The sequence below is a fragment of the Hyaena hyaena genome, unplaced genomic scaffold, assembly GCF_003009895.1.
Source record: "Hyaena hyaena isolate Hyena2069 unplaced genomic scaffold, ASM300989v1 scaffold_434, whole genome shotgun sequence".
NCBI classification, from domain to species: domain Eukaryota; kingdom Metazoa; phylum Chordata; class Mammalia; order Carnivora; family Hyaenidae; genus Hyaena; species Hyaena hyaena.
The window spans coordinates 1,183,884-1,205,583 of NW_024081069.1; the positions used below are offsets into that span (position 1 = coordinate 1,183,884).

A 21,700-nucleotide genomic window follows, 5' to 3' on the forward strand; every position below is an offset into this window, starting at 1 on the left:
GAAGCTATCACCACTCTTCAAAATATTTCTAACTTCCTCACTGGGAGCGTTTTCCAAAGTAATTCAGTTAATAAGTCAACCACGAAAACCATTCCTATATCTGTGACTAAACGAATTTAAACCAAAACTATTCTTTATTCACTCTCTTTGCTATCGACAGATCTTCAGCATTTCTAAAAATCAAATCTTTCAAACTAAAAAGATTTGTCACCAATGAGACTATTCACAATAACATTATGCCTCATACTATTTGTAACTATACCATACTAAAGGGATTATGAACTCTGAAGATAGGGACCATCTTTAACCCACCTTTAAAAGAAAGCTCCATCCCCCAGGAGCACACAATAGGTACTTAACATATTGAATAGAATGTGATAGAGGTTCAGAAGGGAATTCAGAAAAGGTGATCCAAAAAAGTTCTGAACACTACTACTGAAATGACTACCAAAATAAAAAAAATTTTCATCTGGAGGTATACTTTTTTTTGGGGGGGGGGAGAGAGAGAGAGAGAGAGAGAGAGAGAGAGAATCTTAAGCAGGCACCACACTCAGGGCTCAATCCCACGATCCTGGGATCATGACCTAAACCAAAAATCAAGAGTTGAATGCTCAAATGACTGAGCCACCCAGGCACCCCTGGAGGTATACTGTTGATATTTTAAAAAGTCAACTTTCTGATATCTTACACTATTACTAAATTACTTCACAACTGTCCTTTTCCCCCTAAATGAATATAAATACTATAAATTCCTTGAGAGAAGAAATTTCACCTAACACTTTTTTATTATCATACCAAAATGAATTAGATCAGATTCTTAAAGCAACTAAATATCTCTAAGTTGTCATTTAGATCTAAAGAAAATACAAATTAAATCAGCCACCAACTCCAGATCCAGATTTACTCAGATTAAACTAGCCTCAGATTAGAAGAGAACCTTAGGTCCCACCCCTTGATGGTTTGCAAGATTGTTCTAGTCCCATTCTAATCCATTCTGTCTTCTTCCCTTAAATCTAAAGGCTTCACCGGTCAGATATCCCTTTTATCCCTCACTCTCTCAAACAAATACAATTTAGTCTACAATACTCCCATCGTGTTCAGTCATTACACACAGTCCCACTATTATCACTGACAGTGAACACTACTTTCTATCAGTCATTCAACAAGTTATTTACTAAGCACTTAATCAAACCGTTTTGAGTTTTCCCAAAGATTAAGAAAGTTTCCACTCCGGAGTGGATTGCAGTCTAGCCACTCTTTGCAAAACAAATAATTCCCATAAGCAAATATAAGATTTAGCAGTATATAATCTACATGTGAATGCTGTTTTTACATAAAGAAGATTCTCAAGAGGCAATGTTACTTAAACAAGACTTCCAAAAAGGGGAGCAAGTTCTTTCTATTCTCCCCATATCCATCATACTGACTTGGTGATGTTAAGCCTCATACGCAAATTTCAAATACTCAATATTTTATTAATCTATCCGAATATATAAGCAGCATACTTTTTTCCACCATATTCCCACCATATTAGTGACTTAAATATGCATATTCTTTGTAACTGCCACAAATCTATCTCACCACTATAATTTTAAATCTCCTTCACATCTACTATATCCAAATGTCCTCAGAATTCTTTACCCTTTCTTCAGCCTCCCACAAAATTATCACCACCTCCATCATACAGACCTTCATCCTTTTCCCCCTGCGATCACACTTCCCCATCCCTCGTTCCCTCCACAAAAAAAAAAGAAACACATTATCCACACCAATTCACTCCTTCCTAAAAATTCTTATAAAAATTGCCAATAGAAGCATGGAAAGAACAATGAGGGGTCATTTAATCCATTCCCAGAGTCCTCACTCTAAAACGCTTCAGAAGATAGTCAAAGAACACTGCACAGTTGAGCTGATAACTAATTCCAAGATGAATAACTATCATTGCCAGGCAACTCTTTCTCATCACTAACCAGCAACCCTTCTGCTGCAAAGATGCTGTTTCCTACAACCTAGTGTTTCTTACAGGTCCATCCATCCAACTTCCCTTTACCTTCTCATCCAGTCTATTTCCAGTATAATTTTAAATGCTATCTCTTTAAGCATATTATTTAAAGATATAAAGACAGTTAATAAAAAAGCTAAAATAAAAACTATTGAAGGTTTGAAAGGAAAAAGGGGATAACGTCAGTGACATGAATCCTTTCCATTCACAGGAGTCTTTCAACTCCTTCAGAATGTCATTTTGATCAATCAAGAAATAACAGTACATGCATATTATATTACTTGGAGACCTGAAGAAAGGCATGATAAGAACTATAACAATTAACGCTTACAAGTAGTAGCCTCTGGAAAGTGGGATTGCAATGGACAGGTGAGACAGGGCTTGCCCTTGTGAGTTTTTCATTATAAGCTCTCTCAGGACAATTTTACTTTTTAATTATGTACATGTATACTTCCATACAATTTAAAAGGGAAAAAATAATACATATTATATTTAAGTCCATTACTTACAAAAATTAAAAGAAATGATAATATACAGTGCAGGTGAGAGAAAAGAAAACAGAACCTCTCATTCTGTGATGACAATTAAAATGGGGACATTCTACGATGTAATATACTGAAGCCCCTGAAAACAAAGAGTAAATTTAATGTACTGACAAAGTTTTCCAAATTTAAAACAAGTAATCCTGGATTATTTCCATTTTAAATATTTTTTAATAAAAGCCCTTCTCATCTCTAATGCTAAATTCTCATCTTCCTTTAGATAAATTTGCTAAACGAATAAAAGACTGAATTTTCCCATCCCTCTCCCAAATTTCTTCCCCATTAATCCCTCCACCCTCTACTTCCATAAAAAGATATTTCATACTACCTTCTCTCCAGCTGAAAATACAATGTAACATATACAGACTTTCTTAATAATAAAAAGTGAATAATTTTCAGGCAAATCTTAACAGTATGATTTTAGCCTAGATTTCCCTCTTAGAAATCCAGTCTGGTGGGAGGTAAGCAAATCCAATAGGCCTTGGTTCATTTCCTGATATGGAAATGCTAATATTCACTCTAACTTGGCTCTAGAGTCATCCAGTCTCTTCAAGTTCCCCTAAACCTCAAGACAACCAGTCCTGACCTCCTTGCAACCTAAGACCAAAACAGATATTCTAGATCCTCCATTCTGCAGGCCCACACTTTGCAGGCTGATGCATTTTCTTCAATACCACAATGCCTCCGTGAGAGTATACATTCAGGAACCATGAATAGCAAAAAGTCTCCCACCAGCCCCAGAGTTATGGAACCAATCCAGTCAGACTAATTTGGGCTCCAAATGGAATCTCCAAAGAAAGGCCACCGTGCATGGGCTCCCCCCCCCCACCCCCATTAATTATAACCCTGTGTACTGCAACCCAGGGTGAATAATATAGCATCAGTTCTCCTGGACCAGATAAGCCGGGCAGTGAAGAAGAAAACCTCCAAGTCCAGTAATTTCCATTCCGGCATTAGTGTTCACCCTGCCTCTAGTAAATGCCAATACTTAAAATTTGCTAAAATCTAAACTCATGACCAAGGGAATCCCTGAAGTCCAGGCGTTTTTATTTCCTGTTGGTTTTTTTTTTTAACCGTCTGTTTTAGAGATTGTAATATTCACTGGTGCAGGTTCAAAAGGTCTCAGACCAAACTACAAGCTAAGGTCTAATTCTCAGTGACCCCAACCACTGCGGGACCCACACTTACCAGATGTCATCTACAGAAGAGCCCAAACAGGTTCAGAACTAGGCCATCCCGGCCCATCTGGAATAACTCTTTAGTCCTTGGGCCAACATTTATTAATTCTCCTACATCTGTCTATTCTATCATGCATTCTCTTCATAGTCTCTAGTATTTAGCACTTCCTCTGGCTTCGAACGCTATCCTTTCTATTCGCGGAAACTCCTTGTATCCGTTCTTTCCTTTCCTTAGAAACGCTTCAGTTCTTTCCATAACGAAATACCTAATGTATCTATCTGCACAATGAACACCCTCCGGACTCCTCGATACTCCTCCACGACCACCCTCTGCATTCCTCCACCTATCCGGCATCTTTCCCTCCGGCCTCTATCCCCGAACACACTCCCACTACGTTTCCCTCAAGGATTCCCTTTTCTCCAACCCCTTCCCTTCCCTTCTCCCAAAGAACACTCCGGCGGCAACAGTGACTGAGGCCTGCGGTGCATAAAGCACTGCACCAGGCACGACGGACAGAGACCTGGTGTCTCCCTAGCCTTTTCACACCCACACCCAGCACCCTTCGGCCTCCCCCTGCACCTCCCACCTCCTTCCCTACCTCTGACACCCGCCTCAGGCCTCGGAGGCCGCCTTCTTGACTCCGCCACCCCCGTCATTATCCTTTCTCAACCCCCCAACCCACCATCCGCGCCCTGCTTCCTCCCGTCCCCCAGCCAGCTCCTGCGCTTTGCTCGGCCTCGGCCGCTCCCCAGGCCACCCCCAGCCTCTCCACGGCTCGCTCCCCCCCCCCCCGGGGTCAGGCCGTTACCGCCGCGCGCTCCCCCCGCGCGCCGTCGCTTCCCCCTCCCCCACCCTCCCCAGGGCCCGGGCCTGCCAGGCCCAGCGCTTTACCGCGGGCGGGCGCCGAGTCGCGCGGTCACTGACTGCAGGCGGCGGCAGCTCCAACCCTTCTAGGGTCCTTGAGAGAAGGGGAAGGGGGGAGGGGAGAGAACTTTTGCTGTGGCAGCTTCGGCAACAGCTCCCACCCCTGCGCCTTTCTCCTCTTCCTCCCCCTCCTCCTCCTCCTCTTCCTCCTTCTCTTCCTCCTCCCAGAGCAGTCGAGACGCAGACATGCCACGGCTAGAGCGCCGCCGCGGTCGCCGCCACTGCCGGCGCGGTGGATTGTGGGAAGCCCTGCACACGGGAAGCGCTCCGCGACACCCTCCCTTCCTGGCCCGGGGACGAGGCTGGGACAACCCAGCGTGGCTCTGATTCCGGCGCCTGCGTGTCACTGGTCCAGCGTGGCCGGAGAAACTGGCTCCAAGCCTCAGGTTCCCCAGGCTGGGTCCGGAGAAAAGCAATTTGAGAAATGTCGGCACTGAGAAAATCTCTTTGATAAGGGGTCAGCCTTCATCCATAATCGGTGCCTAGAGCCATGAGAAGTGGAGGACTCTGGGGTCGGGTGCGTTTCAGGCCCGAGGATAAGGAAGGGGAGGGATCCAGATGAAGGACCTACGTACCAGAATCCCTTAGGGTTTTTTTTATTTCTCTTCTCTTACCTGCCCTCTCCCCCACTGCCTCCAGTCGTTGGCCTTCACCACCTCAAATGCCACCCTCTCCGGAAACGGCACTCCCGGGCCCTTGAAACCAGCAAACCCTGTTAGCGTCTGCAAACTGAGAAGCAGGGTGTGAGTCTAAAGAAAGATCAGGAGATCCTGGACCCTGTTGCGCAAGGTCTTACAGGTTTATCCCTCTCACTTAACCTGGGGCCCAAACCTCTCTCTTTCTGGCAAAGACTTGATATACAGAGCTAGAATTGCACAGTTGTCTCATCCGTTGGGGGCCCTTTAAGTGACCTTAGCCAAATTGTGACCTCCTTAAATATGCTTTTATTCAACTAACATTTATTAAACACCGTGAGGTGCTTGTGCATACTGCAGTGGTTTACAATTACTCATCTTTGTGTCCCCACCCTAACACAAGGTCAGCCATGTAACGTAAAAGATGCTCAGTGAATGTTGAGTGATTATGAGCAAAGGATGAAACACCTTCATCACGATTTCTTCAGAATAGTCTAAAGATTTATTTAGCATCTCTCTGCAATACTTAAACATAACCACTGAGAGGAGAGGGAAAGGAAAGGCGTTTCAATATCTATATAACCATTTCAGGAGTTCTCTTTCCCTTGTCCACGCCCACCTTCCCACCCCTTGCCAACTGAATGTTCATTTGAATAGTGCTTTTTGGCAAAGCTCCAGACTCCCGCATTATGCACTTGTGATGGCACTGAATTAGATTAGTGTCTGCAAGGTTAATGTTCCCCCAGGCATTAACGTGATGCCTGTTTAGAAATAGCGAAGGCCCAGAGGGTCAGCTTAATTTAGACGCAGGTAACTAAGAAGAGCACGGATAAGCCACAGCTCCACAATCAACTCTCCGTGTGCTTTCTCCATTAGAAAATATAAATTTTAATAAGATGACAGTGCATATTCTGAATGCTAATTGCAATAAAACAATAATACAAGTTAGAGCATAAGACAGTTACCTGGAGGACAGCCTTCTGGCAACTTCTAGCATCCGCAATGGCATCAAATTCAGATGTTAAAATAAAAAACACCTCTGGCAGCAAAGAAACAGACTCTGAATATTAGGTAATAGAAAAACGAATAACTGGAAAGGATTGAAGGCCTGGCGTTTCCACTCAAAAGGTTAAGATTGATTGGTGTGCCTTTAGGAATAGTTCTCTGCTCAGCACGATAACAGGAACAATAGAGAAACAACTGTCGAACAAGGGCCGACTAAAGAGCACTATAGAGGTAATGACAGCAGGAAAGATGATGGGGAGAAATTTTAAGGATTTTGTAGGTTAAACTTCTAGAAATATTTCTCAGCCCCAATTTACTTCTCCATGTTCCTCTTGCTCACCTACCCAAATGCCAGCCATAGGCATTCAGTCTACTTTCCTTTCCTTTCTTTTTCTAATTTTTGTTTTGAAATAACTATAGACTCACAAGAAGTTGCAAAAATAGTAGAAAGAGCCCCATTTAGGAGCGCCTGAGTGGCTCAATTGGTTAAGCATCCGACTTGGGCTCGGGTTATGATCTCATGGTTGGTGAGTTCTGGTCCCAAGACAGGCTCTGTGCTGACAGTTGGGAACCTGGAGCCTGCTTCGGATTCTGTGTCTCCCTCTCTCTCTGCCCCTCCCCGACTCACACTCTGTCTCTCTCTCTCTCAGAAATAATAAACATTTAAAAAATTAAAACACAAAAGAGCCCCATTTACCCTTCACCCAGCTTCCCCCAGTGGTGACATCTTATAAAGTTCGAATAAGATATCAAAACCAGGAAACTGACAATGGTACATGATCTTTAAATACACTACAGAACTTACTTAGTTTTTACCATTTTTACCAAAAGAACTCCCTTCTGCTACCTTATTGTATTCATAAACTCACCTCCCCTTCCAAACTCCTTTCCCTAACCCTGTCCCCTAGTACCCACTGACCTGTTTTTTATCTCTATAGTCGTTATTTCAAGAATGTTATATAAATGGAATCTTACAGCATATAACCTTTAACATTGAAAGGTTTTTACCTAAACATAATGCCCTTGAGGACCAGCCAGATTGTTGCAGGTACCAAACGTTCATTCCTTTTTATTGCTGACTAGTACTCTGTTGTATGTACCAGGTTGTGTTCATTCTTCCCCCAGGTGATGTACAGTTGGGTTGTTTCTAATTTTTTGCTATTACAAATAAATCTGTAGACACGTTTTTTTGCATGAACTAAAGTTTTCATTTTACTCACATAAATGCCTGAGTGTATGACTGATGGATCATGTGGTGTGCCTTTATTTGTTAAGAAACTGCCAAACTATTTCCAGAGTAGCTATTATCATTTTACATTCCTGCTAACAATGTATGAGAGCTCTAGTTTCTCATCATCCTCACCAGTACTTTGTATGATCACTCTTTTATTTCAGCTGTTTTAATGGGTCTGTAGTTCTCTCTCCCCAAAACTGGCTCCTGAATGGGATGCAAGATATATCTGTAACTCCTGCTTTCCTCGGTGTGCTTTTAGACAAGCTCACAGGCCCCTTCTGTTAAAGAATTTCATCACACATCACTGTAGAGAAACATAACTCTCATGAGTAAATTATAATGTTTCTTGAAATATTACATTTATATAGTTAATATCTCTTTTTGACACCCTTTTTGAGATAGCTCCAGGAATTATCTGTTAAGTGGGCCTAGGAATTTCTTTTAGGAAATGATCTACATTATACTAAGCTACTCAGAGGGTACCTGAGTGTCTCAGTTGGTTAAGCATCGGACTGTGGCTCAGGTGATGATCTCACAGTTTGTGAGTTTGAGCCCAGCATCGGGCTCTATGCTGACAGCACAGATCCTGGAGCCTGCTTCAGATTCTGTGTCTCCCTCTCTGCCCCTCCCCTGCTTGTACTCTGTCACTCTGTCTCTCTGTCTCTGTCTCTCTCTCTCTCAAAAATAAACATTAAAAAAATTAAGGGGCACCTGAGTGGCTCAGTCAGTTAAGTGTCCAACTTTGGCTCAGGTCATGATCTCACAGTCGCTGAGTTCAAGCCCTGCGTTGGGCTCTGTGCTGACAGCCAGGAGCCTGCTTCAGATTCTGTGTCTCCCTCTCTCTCTGTTCCTCCCCTGCTCACACTCTGTCTCTCTCTCTCTCTCCCTCTGTTTCTCAAAAATAAATAAAGTTTTTAAAAAATTAAAAAAAAAAAAACCTGAGCTGCTCAGTATATAGTTCATAGGTGGCAAACTTAAAACACCCAACAAGCCAAGCAGGTAACATGAATAGATGAAGCAGGGCGGGTACAAAGACAATCGACAGTGAAAGGGACTATGAAGAACCAGAGAGCTCAGACCAATCTGAAGGGCACAGCGACTACTCATTTCCAGCTGATGATTTCCTGAAAATCAAGAAATAAAAATCAGGAATCCAGTGAACTCTCCCAAATATCAATTTTTGCAACTAACTCCATTTCTTTAAAACAGGAAAGCATGTCAGACAAAACATGTCTGTGGGTCAGATTCCCATCATTCTACCTTATCTGAGGTGAATTTAACCCATAGAGAGCTGGCAGCACTGCTCCGACTTTTATATTTTCAGTGGTGGGATGTTCAGTGCCTCCCGCTGCCTCTTTCCTTTCCTATGGTTCTGGAATGGGTTCTGTTCGGTCTTGTCCCTCTCTCTCCTTTAGGAGAGGAACATGCCATCTCTTGTCCCCAAAGACTTCACCAGGTCTTCAAAACCTCCTGTACTAACCATCTTCCAAGTTTCCTGGACGTCTCAGGCTCAGGAGTATGTTGAAGTACTATCTTCTCTACCCATATGGTTGCCTGCAGCATGAGCTGTTTGTTAAGGCTGGTTCTACCTTAAGGAGAAATTTGGCTTCTTTTTGCAAAGCTCCGGATTCATAGCCTTGTCAGAGACTGGTCCACAGGAGCCTGCCCCCACTATGTCTTGTCATTCCTCCTAGACTCAGGAGAACGTGGCTTTTCCTGTTCCCATAGGCCGTCTTATCCTGAGACACCTACCCCTGAGTTTCTGCTTCAGATCTGAAGGGCACTTCCAGATCTTTGACATATTCTAAAACTAATGACCAAGATATGGAAACAAATTAAGTGCCCATTAATGGATGAATAGGTAAAGAAAATGTGTATATATGCAATAGAATATTTACTCAGCCTTTAAAAGGAAAGAAATCCTACCATTTGTGACAACATGAATGAACCAAGAGGACATTGTACTAAATGAAATCGATCAATCACAGAAAGACACATACTGTATGATTTCACCTGTATCAGGTATCTAAAATAGTCAATCTCATGGAAGCAGAGAATACAGTAGTGATTGCCAAGGGCTGGAGGGCAATGGAAATAGAGAGTTGTTGTTCAATGGGTAAATAAAGTTTCAGTTAAGTAAGATGAGTAAATTCTAGAGATCTGCAGTACAACACTGTACCTGCAATTAACACTAAAGTATTGTGCACTTCAAAATTTGTTTTCTTGACAAATCTCATGGGCACCTGGGTGCCTCAGTTGGTTAAGTGTCCTACTTTGGCTCAGGTCATGATCTCAGAGTTCATGGGTTCGAGCCCCACATCAGGCTCCACACTAATCACACAGAGCCTGCTTGAGATTCTCTCTCCTCTCTCTCTCTCCCTCCTCCCCAGCTCAGAGCTCGCTCGCTCTCTCTCTCTCTCTCTCTCTCAAAAATAAATAAATAAATCTTAAAAAAAAAAAAAATCTCAGGGGTGCCTGGGTGGCTCAGTTGGTTAAGTGTCCGACTTCGGCTCAGGTCATGATCTTACAGCTTGTGGGTTCGAGTCCTGCGTCGGCCTCTGTGCTGACAGCTAGCTCAGAGCCTGGAGCCTGTTTCAGATTCTGTGTCTCCCTCTCTCTCTGACCCTTCCCTGCTCATGCTGTCTCTCTCTCTCTCTTTCAGAAATAAATAAAACATTTTTAAAAACCTCATGTTAAGTGTTCCTACCACAAAAAAAAAAAAAAAAAAAACACACAAAAACACAANCTCTCTCTCTTTCAGAAATAAATAAAACATTTTTAAAAACCTCATGTTAAGTGTTCCTACAAAAAAAAAAAAAAAAAAAAAAAACCACACACACACACAAGGAAATTCTGAGAGGTGTTGGATATGTCTACAGTCCTGATCGTGGTGATAGCACCAGGATTTGCATATGTCCAAACTCAACAAATTGTATACATTAAATATGTGCAGTTCTTTGTATATTAATTGTACTTCAAAAAAGCTGTTTTTTAACATTTAAAAAATTTTTAATGTTTATTTTTGAGAGAGACACAAAGCATGAGGTGGGGAGGGGCAGAGAGAGAGGAAGACACAGAATCCAAAGCAGCTCCAGCCTCGGAGCTTTCAGCACAGAACCTGACTGTGAGATCATGAACTGAGCCAACATCCTGACACTTAACCGACTGAGCCACCCAGGCACCCAAAATAAAACTGTTTTTTAAAAGAACTAAGGAATGGCCTACACTCTCCTACTTAGGATACGGAGTTTAGATAACAAATTTTTTAAAGTTTATTTTTGAGAGAGAGAGAGAGAACATGAACAGGGAAGGGGCAGAGAGAAAGGATCCCAAGCAGGCTCTGCACTGTCAGCACAGAGCCTGATATGAGGCTTGAACTCATGGACTGTGAGATCATAACCTCAGCTGAAACCAAGAGTCGGACACTTAACCAACTGAGCCATCCAGGTGCCCCTAGGTAATAAATTCTTGAGGAAGACAAACAGCCCTCCACCTCCCTGGAGCATCCGAGTACCAAGGTGCACTAACTTTCATCAGCTGTGAGATAACTATAGTGTGGAGGAATCCAGGGGAAGACATGAAAGAAAAGTCAAGATGCACAAGAACAGAAGAATTGATGGAAATAGGTCTTGTATCAGAATCGTATCGATGAGAAAGGAAAAAATTAAAAAATAGAATAATAAAATAAAGCAAAGCAAAGTAAAATAAAACATTATGAAGATAATATTAGGACCTAGAGGTTAAGTCCACAGCCATAACCAAACCCTCCTGGGTCTAAATCCTGCCTCTCTGCCGTTTACTAGCTTTGCAACCTTGGGTACTTTACTTCTCTGTGCTGTCAAGTGCATCTAGAAAATGAGACTAATCAAAGTAACTTCCTCTTAGGGTTGGTAAGAATAGCAAATATTAATACATGTATTTAGAACAATTTCTGGCACGTAGTTAGATGTTCTGTATGTTGCAAATACAGAAGGCTCCTGACTTCCAACGGTTCGGCTTACGATTTTTTGACTTTATGATGGTGTGAAAGCAATATGTATTCAGTCGAAACTATACTTTGCATTGTGCATTTTGATCTTTTGCCGGCGGTAGCGGTACACAGTGGAATGCTGTCTCGCTGTGCTGGGCAGCAGCTGCCAGTCAACCACAAGACCAGGGGAGTAAACAGCAGGTACACTTCTACCGCTCTGCACCCGTACAACCATTCTGTTTTCCACTTTCTCTACTGTATTCAACAAATCACATGTGATATTCAACATTTTATTATAAAACAGGCTGCTGTGTTACATGGCTTTGCCCAACTTCCATCGATGAAGTGTTCTGAGCATGTCTAAGGTAGGCTAAGCTATGATGTCCACTAGGTTAGGGGTAGGAAATGCATTTTCAACTTACAATATTTTCAACTTACAAAGGGTTTGTCAGGACCTAATCCCATCATAAACTGAAGAAGATCTGTGTTATTGTTCTTGTTACTGTCACTGTCAAAAAGGACTTAAGGGTAGTGCTGAAACAAGTTTCTAAAAATAAATTTAGTAGGGGAAAAAAAGTCAGTTCCTTCAAGTAGATTGAGGCAAGGGAAAAGAGAAGCCACACAAGTATCGAAAAAATGATTTAAGTGGAAAAGTATTTTACAGGATGTTTAGCATGGGGAATAAAAAGGTTATATGATAGTTAGATGGAGCTAAGAAAAAACTAAGCCATTAAACTACAGGGAAAATTTGTAACATTATTCGAAGAATTTATTTCTGAGCATAATCTTTGCCTGAATAATTTTATTTACAAGGCTGATGAAATTGGTCTATTGTGAAGATGCTTGCTTTGTTCTACTCGCTAAATACCAGTAAATCAAGTTCCTACCTCTTCTCTCTCAAAGCTTAAGCAGAATGAAGACACGTTAACTACTCTTATATATATTAAAGCTGTGGGTTTCCATAAAAAAGGAATGGCAATTGGAAATTTTTATTATTCTAGAGTCTTCAAAGATTTCATACATTTGCATTGTATTCACACTGCCAGATAGTACAACATAATGCCTAGATGATTTTTTCTTTCCTGTTTTTACTATTTTCTTACAATTTAAATTTAAAAACATGTCAGAATTGTTGACTTCCCAGAAAATATTAAAACTACTCCATTGCTAGACCTTGTTCACTGGAGGGCCTGTGCAATAGAGTGCATTTCCTTTCATGTACTATACACCTGATACTTTAAACATGCTGTGATGATAATGTCTCACACGGAAACAAGAGAAAAGACTGGGTTAGCAGGAAGCTATAGGTGTTTTTTTTTTTTTAAGTGTATTTATTTGTGTTGAGAGCGAGAGAGACTGGGAGAGGGGAGGGAGAGAGGAAGAGAGAGAGAATCTCAAGCAGCAGAGCCCAATGTAGGGATTGAACTCACGAACCATGAGATCATGACCTGAGCCAAAATCAAGAGTCGGACACTCAACCGACCAAGCCACCCAAGCTCCCCAACCTACAGTTTTAAAAAATATTTTTAGTTAAACTTTGAGGAGAAAAAAAAGGCTTTCCCCACAAAGTATCATGTGTGAAGCTACAATATGCTGACCTCTTTCTCTCCTCCTTGCTCGTACGAATAACCCTGAAATCACCTCTTAGAACTGGTTTTAACCTTTAGCTGCAGTGGCTGCATTGCCATGTGTGTATGTATATGACGATGTATGTTGCACATAACCTCGGACTCCCACAGTTTGGTCCCCTCCTCAGCCACCCCTCAGTGGTTTGATGAGTTACCAATTGGTGGGTGACCTGCACAAAGCGAGACACAGCTGTTTAATCTCTTGCCAGATATCACCCCTCTCAGCAGAGTGCTACAGACGGCTCTGTACAAAGTCCTTGCTGTCTCAGGAGCCAATCAACTTATGATTTTTTTTTTCTGGGTTTTTGTTTCGTTTTCTTTTCTTTCTAGTCAAGGTGTAAAAAAGCTCTAGGTTCAGTTGAAGTTCCTGATGAAAAACACACTGAGATTTTTTTTTTTCAGAGATCAAATCTGCATATTTACGCATGACTGGGTAGTTCAGTGAATTAAGTGCCTGACTCTTGATTTCTGCTCAGGTCATTATCCCAGGGTTGTGGGATCAAGCCCCATGTTGGACTCCTCACTGAGAATGGAGCCTGCTTAAGATTCTCTCCCTCTCATAAAAAACAAAAAAAAGATTCTCTCCCTCTCTCCCCCTGCCCCTCCCCTGCTCATGTGCACTCTGTCCCTCTCTCTAAAAAAATAAATAAAATAAATAAAAGCAAAAAATAAAAAATCTGCATATTTATAGTTCAAACAATGTAGCTAAAACTTGATATAAAATTCTTTCTTTTTTTGGCTTAATGAATATCATTTATTTGGTATAGAATCTTTACACTGTATGTTCCATGGGTTAAGATAAATGTACATTGAATCTCAAAAAAAAAAAAAAAAACCTGCCCTGTTGCCAACAATTGTGGAGATCAACACAAAGAAAATTCATTTCCCCAAAAATGACCATTTTCCTGCCTGCCAATGTTCACTGTTAACATTTATTACAAACTCACATGCAAGGCTCAACAGAAGAGGTAAAAGAGGTACATGTTGCACTAAAGTTCATCAGCTCTGAGGTAACTATAGTTTGGAGGACTTTACAGGAAGAAATGAGTGAAAAGTTAAGATGCACAAGAACACAAGAATGAAGTTCTAGGATGGAGGCTGTGTTACCTTTTCTTTCGCTAATTGACTGTTCATAAAGGTTATCCTTTTACACTTTCCTGAAGATTATGAACCTTCCTAAGAACATAAGTGCTGGGGTTCAGAGAAGGCTAGGACATGGTCTAAGCTCATGAGAAGCACTTAGACTAATGGAGGAGATAAATGACATAATTTCAGTATAACATGATAGCACAGAGGTATACAGAGGGTGCTTTGGGCTCCTTCACTGAAAAGCCTGTGGACTAGCATATTAGTCTGATACCAAAACAATAGTTTCCACTCTCTGTCATACATCTAGCAATGTACATGTGAAGTTCTGTATAAATATCAAATATTATGCAGGACTTTCACATTTTAAGAAGCATTTATTTCCTGACAAAAAACATGTAAGGTTGGAGGCAAATCCTTTCCAACACACACACACACACACACCTTGAAATGATTGCAGAATAATTCTCCATATTCCATGAACAAAATGTGAACAAGTAAAGATGAAGAGAAATGCAAGTTGAAAATGAGATGAGAGTACTCTAAGGCAGTGATGGTGAACAGAAAAGCGACAGCATCAGTGATAAAGTAGATCATTTTCTGGTGGGAAGAGACTGTTTTATCTTTTCATTTGCTAATTGACATTTTATAAAGTCAACCATTTTTACACTTTGCTGAAGGAAATTATTTAGCTACATAAGGTTCCTGTTTCCCTTATGAAAATATGGGAGAGGGAATGGCTCAGAAATCAATTGGGGTTTAGTTTTGTAAAAAAAAAAAAAAAAAATCTTTCAATGTCATAGCTAAAGTCATCACCTGTTTAGCCTCGGGCCCCCTATCATCTGAGTCCCCATGTGTGCTCCCTAGACCTCTAGCATGGACCAATATGGCATCCATACCTGGAGTCCAAAGGGAGAGCTCCTAGTCAGCATGGCTCTGTTAACATTTGGGGCGTTTTGTTTCAAAAGCCAGGGAGGTGTGCAGTATATGGGGTAAGCTCCCAACTTTTTTGTTTTTTAATGTTTTGGTTGTTTTATAAGATTAAACATCAGTTATTTGGACGTTCCATTTATACCAAATACCATAGTCCCCAAGATTCTACCTAGTAAAGCCATTACAGAAAAGGGAAATAAAAATCTTTGGGCAGAATTTTGTTGCTATAAAACCTTTATCATTATCTACGGCACACATTGCTGTAAGAAACATTGTTACTATTAGTCTTTTTTAAATGTTTATTATTTATTTATCTTGAGAGAGTGAGAGAGGGTGTGTGTGCAGCAAGTGGGGATGGGCAGAGAGAGGGAGAGAGAGAGAGAGACTCCCAAGCACACTCCGCGCTGTCAACACAGAGTCCAAAGCAAGGGCTTGATCTCACGAACTGCTTGATCATGACCTGAGTTGAAATCAAGAGTTGGGCACCTAACTGACTGAGCAACCCAGGCATATTTTTTTTCATGTTTAACTATCAGTCTTAAACATTGCATAGGTTGCAGAATCTCAGAAAATAGGGATAATGGCATCAAATTCGGTACAGGTGTCCTGTGCTTTTTCAAAGTTCCCAAGAGGATTTTCACTTTTACCCAAAAAAAAAAAAAATGCATTTCTTACCAAAATGTTCAGCATTTGTTCTGCGGGAAGCTGTGACAGAGGCAGCGTGCACCCGAGCAGTGAGGATGGCCCCCCAACCTCCTTCCCTGGGAACCACACTCAGCCTCTCAGCATCCAGCTGCCACAGCTCTGGACTGTCTGTGAGCATCTGTGCTTTATCTCAATTGACTTGGCATATTCGTTAGCAAGGTGTGTCCTAAGGTTTCAGAAAAGCCTAAGAGAAGTCATGTTAGGGGTCTGGAAATGCTCAAACATGTTTTCATATGCATTCATGGTAATTGTTTCTTTGCTGTATGCCATTTTGGCTTACAACATTTTTCAGAGGAATGCTCTCCTTTCAGATAGTGGGGGGAAACCGTATGTAATAAAATAACATTAAGTGTAATGAAAACATGCGTGGAGTATGGATTTTAATATTAATTCAAATGTTTACTATTTACATTATACCTACTTCACACTGAGTAAGAGGAAGCATACAGAAATGTACCCCACTGAGCTGTCGCTTTCCCCACACACCCCACCCTCTGTCAGTATAGGCTAGTTTGCCAAGGGACCAAATGTCTCGTGGGCCACAGATAGATATTTTACCTCATTTCTGACCTCTTCCTGGGCAGAGAGAAGAGAATCATGTCATGCAGAACAAAGACAGGATTTGAGACCACCTCTCAAATAATAAAACAAAAAGTAATGTCCCTAGGTCAAGGGGCAGCCCTCACTGTTTTCAGCCCCTCAACGATGTTTTCTGAATGACTAGTGCATGTCAGGCAATGTGCTGAGTGTTAACGACATTCGCTTCCTTGAGAAATCAGTACATTTGTTTTTTTATTCATTAGCCAAATTGCCACTGAATGTCTGGTACTATACTTAAAACCAGAACTACTACAGTAAATAAGATACTCTTCCTCTCCAAAAGGACTTGCAGTCTCCAGTTGGAGTACAAGATATGAAGAAGCCACGTTGCTTCAGGGTGTTGCACTCTGAGACAGGGTAAGCAGGGGATCCCAGATCCACCAGCGGGACAGCTTCCCCAAGGTGACAGTTTATGCTAGACCTGAAAGGGGATGAGGTGGGAGGGCTGGTGGAGCTCAGGACGGAGGAAGCAGATGGCAGTACAAAGTCCTAGAGCCAGAGAGAACTCAGTGCATTCAGGTACCTGCCAGTTACTCAGAATGAATGAGTGTAGGAAGCGATAGAAAGAGAGAGAGAGAAAGAGAGAGAGAGAGAGAGAGACTGCACTAGAGGAAAGCATCAGTAAGCTCCAGAGTGCCTCATAGGCCAAGCCGAGGCATCCCACCTATGTTCTGAGAGCAGGTTTTCCCACAGAGGGGCTGAGTGGTAAGCAAGAGAAGTTTAGATGGCACAAAACCAACATTTTTTATTTGGGCAGTTAATGGATTTAATATACGTTAGAAGAATATCTAACCCATGCATCCGACATGTCACTTCTCTTAAGTTACCGCTTAATTAAGATAAGGCTGAGTGAGAAAAAGTGATTTAATTTGTAAACAAAAATATTAGTGTATGTAGTATATGATAGTTGGTGCATGAGCGACCATAAACAACTGGTGTTTGGGAAAAACAGTCTAAGACCAACAGAGTTCGGTGGAAAGATTTCATGCAGGGAAGTAACCTGACAAGACTTCAGAGTTGGAAAGAAGACTCTGGTTGTGGAGAATGCAACAGAGTAGCATTTGTCAAACTTCCCGTTAGAGTCTAGATTCTGAAACCAAGTTTAAAGTTGTAACGGGCGGAGGTTTTTTTAGCGGAAGCATAATGGGATAGAATAAAGAATACCAGACGGCATCACATATAACATAATGCATGTCGACACACAAAGTGTCATTCAACTAGTATGTACCGAGCACATATGATATGCAAGGTGCAGTCCTAGGCACTGAGAATACAGTTGGTGAACACGACAGATAATGTCCTTGGTCTCACAAGGTTGACATGTTGGTGAGGAGAGGACATAGTACATACATACGTAAGATAGTTTAAGAGGTGGTAAGCTTTTAAAAGGAAATGCAGCCAAGGGAGAAACGTAAGCTCCATACAGGCTGTCGCTCACTGCTGTGTCCCAAGAATAGGAACAGTGCCTGGAACATAGTAGCTGCTCAAAAAGTATTCGTTGAATGAACGAATGAAGAGTTGTTGTTGGCTCGACTTAAAGAGTAACAATAGAAATTAAGGGAAACAGATGGGTTCAAGATATATTTAAGAGATAAAATACACAGGGCTTAGTGTACAAAATAGATTTAAGGGCTGAGAGATAAAAAGAAGAGGAACAATTTCTCAATAGCCTATTCTAAACATAGCAACCAGACTGACCATGGGATTTCTGTACTCAAACCCTCCCACAGCTTCCTATTGTACTCAGAGAAAAACCCCAAATCCTTACAATGGCAATAAGGCTATACATGATCTGGGCTGGGTACCTCACTGACCTCATCTCTAATCATCTCCCCCTTGTTCCCTCTGTTCCAGCCACACTGGCCACCTTGCTGTTCCTCAAAGCCCCAGTTAAATTCCCAGCCAAAGCGTTTGAACTAGCTGTCCTCTCTTCCTGAAATACTCTTTTCCCAAATACTCACATAGCATAGTCCTCGTACCTGCAGATGTCTCCTTCTTTGTGAGACCTACTCTGACCACCCCATCTAATACCGCAAATATACTCTTCATGACATTCATTGCTCTGCCTGCTCAGTTTCCCTCAGTAGCATTTACTGGGACACACATCTCACTCTAACATGGTACATAATTTATTTATTATCTTCATTGTCTGTCTTCCCACAAGATTGTAAACTCTCCTAAAGCCTATAACACTGCTTGGCACACTGTAGGTACCCCATAAAATATTTGTGAAATAAAGAAATGAAAGATGACTCTTCGTTTTCTGGTTTGAGCAACTGGGTGGATGGTGGCTCCCTGAGGCAGGAAACACAGGAAGTTGAGGGCATTGGTGGGAAACAAGTCCTGTTTGGTACATGCTGAGTCTGAGTGTCTTTGAGACCAACACACAGGTGGGAATGACCTTTACACAGTTGTATTTAGGGGCCTGCTGCTCAAAAGAGGGTCACTGGACTATAAATTTGAGGGTCACTTGATTATAGAAGGCATTCAAAATGGATGTCACTGGAAAAGAAAATGCATGTAGAGAAGAAGAGAAGAACTTTGAGAAACAGTAGGAGGTAAAAGAGCATAGTTGGAGGAGCCCATGAAGTAGAGATAAAGAGGAAACAGAGAGGAAAACCAAGGGTCGTACAGTGAAGAAATGGGCAGTAGATATGAACAGACACTTCTCCAAAGAGGACATCCAGATGGCCAACAGACACATGAAAGGATGCTCAGCATCCCTCCTCATCAGGGAAATACAAATCAAAACCACACTGAGATACCACCTCACGCCAGTCAAAGTGGCTACAATGAGCAAATCAGAAGACTCTAGATGCTGGCGAGGATGTAGAGAAATGGGCACCCTCCTACACTGTTGGTGGGAATGTAAACTGGTACAGCCCCTCTGGAAAACCGTGTGGAGGTTCTGCAAAAAATTAACAATAGAACTCCCCTATGACCCAGCAATAGCACTGCTAGGAATTTACCCAAGTGATACAGGAGTGCTGATGCATAGGGGCACATAGACCTCAATGTTCATAGCAGCGCTTTCAACAATAGCCAAAATATGGAAAGAGCCTAAGTGTCCATCAACGGACGAAAGGATCAAGAAGATGTGGTTTATCTATACGGTGGAATACTACATGGCAATGAGAAGGAATGAAATCTGGCCATGTGTAGCAACATGGATGGACCTTGAGGGTGTTATGCTGAGCGAAATAAGTCAAGCAGAGAAGGACAAATACCATATGTTTGCACGTATAGGAGGATTAGGAGGAACTTAACGGAGGACCGCGGGGGAGAAGAAGGGGGGAAATAGTTGGGGGGGGGTGTGAGAGGCAAACCATGAGAGACTCTTGAATGCTGAGAAAAAACTGAGGACTGATGGGTGTGGGGGGGAGGGGGGAGATGGGCATGGAGGAGGGCACTTGTGGGGATGAGCACTGGGTGTTATATGGAAACCAACTTGACAATAAACTATTTGTAAAAATAAAATAAATAAATAAATAAATAAATAAATAAAGCTCTTTGGCTATTCAAAAAGAAAGAAAGAAAGAAAGAAAGAAAGAAAGAAAGAAAGAAAGAAAGAAAGAAAGAAAGAAAGAAAGAAAGAAAGAAAACCAGAGGTTGTGAAAGCCCATGGGAAAGTGGTTTTAAGAAGGAAGATATGGAAGTTATCTGTAGCTATGGAACAATTACCCCAAAACTTAGTGGCTCTAAACAATTGCTGTTTAATAACACTCTTTCTGTGGGTCACAAAGAGTTTTAGGATATCTTACACATCTGCAATAAGGTGTTAGCCAAGGCTCTGGTCTCATCTGAAGGGCTGATTGGAAAGTGATCCTCTTTCAAACTGTTAGCAAACTTCCAATTGTTGGCAGGATTCAATTTTCCAAGAGCTGTTAGCACGAGGGCCTCAGATTCTTCTCAGGTACCTTGCAATCTGGGAGCTTGCTTCCACAGAGCAAAGGTACCTCTCGAACAAAGCCTTGTTCAAGAAAGCTCAGAGGAAAAGTGCAAGCAAGTCTTTCATAACTTAACCTCAAAAGTGCCACATCACCATCCTATCTCACCTTAGTCTGACTCTCTTCATTAGAACAAAGTTCCCAGGCTCAGTCTATATACCAGGGGAGGGGATTATAAAAGGGAGTGAACACCGGGAGATGGAGATCACTGGGATCCATCTTTCAAACATCTTCCCATAGAAGATGTGTCTGCAGTGTTAGGTGTTGAAGGGTGATCAGGTATCCAGTAGATTTGGCAATAAGGAGGAGCCATTTGCTTTTTTTCAGAGAGAACTGGCTTAGGGGACTGTGGAAGCAAAGGCCAGACCATAATACACTGAGAAATGAGTTTGAATGGAAGAAATAGAAACAGCAATCCTAAACAATTCTTTCAAGATGCTTAGATATGAAGAAAAGGATAGAGATAGGGTGGCTGAAGGAAGGAATGAAGTCAAAGCCAGATTGTGGGCTTTTTAAAAATTGAAGGAGATTTGAGCCTATTTCAATGTTTTGGGATAGGCATGAGTAGAAAGAAAGGTATTGTGGTCACTTAGAGATAAAATCATTCAGCTGGTTCAATAAAGGAAGGAGAAGGCCTGTAGTGAGTCCAGGAGAAGATGGTAAGGACCTGAATAAACACCTTCTCTTTTTCTCTAAACACATTTTCTTTTATTAAGCCCTTATTGCACAGGCTTATTGAATGAAGGGTATTACCTGTATTATCTCATTTAATTCAACTCTCAGAGGTAAGACCTTTATCACCAAGAAACAGGCCTGGAGAAAATAAGGAACCTACCTAAGGTCACGTAGTAAATAAGAAGAGTAAAATTTTATTTTTATTTATTTATTTATTTTTTTACAAATAGTTTATTGTCAAATTAGTTTCTACATAACACTCAGTGCTCATCCCCAAAGTGCCCTCCTTCATGCCCATCCCCCCCTCCCCCCCACATCCATCAGTCCTCAGTTTTTGTCAGCATTCAAGAGTCTCTCATGGTTTGCCTCTCTCCCTTTCCCCCACCATTTCCGCCCTTCTTCTCCCCCTTGGTCCTCCGTCAAGTTCCTCCTAATCCTCCTATACGTGCAAACATATGGTATTTGTCCTTCTCTGCCTGACTTATTTCGCTCAGCATAACACCCTCAAGGTCCATCCATGTTGCTACACATGGCCAGATTTCATTGTTTCTCATTGCCATGTAGTATTCCATGGTATAGATAAACCACATCTTCTTGATCCATTCGTCTGTTGATGGACACTTAGGCTCTTTCCA

At 41.7% G+C, this 21,700-nt stretch overlaps 1 protein-coding gene across 3 annotated transcripts in view; it reads right to left on the reverse strand.

Annotated features, from left to right (window-relative positions):
* ZNF148 (zinc finger protein 148) overlaps window positions 1–4,768 on the reverse strand; it is a 125,614-nt gene extending 120,846 nt beyond the window's left edge. For all 3 annotated transcript variants that reach the window (XM_039253047.1, XM_039253045.1, XM_039253044.1), the window contains exon 1: window positions 4,615–4,768. The gene's annotated coding sequence lies outside the window, so the exon portion shown is untranslated. The remainder of the gene's footprint in view (window positions 1–4,614) is intronic.
* Between the last annotated feature and the right edge of the window lie 16,932 nt (window positions 4,769–21,700).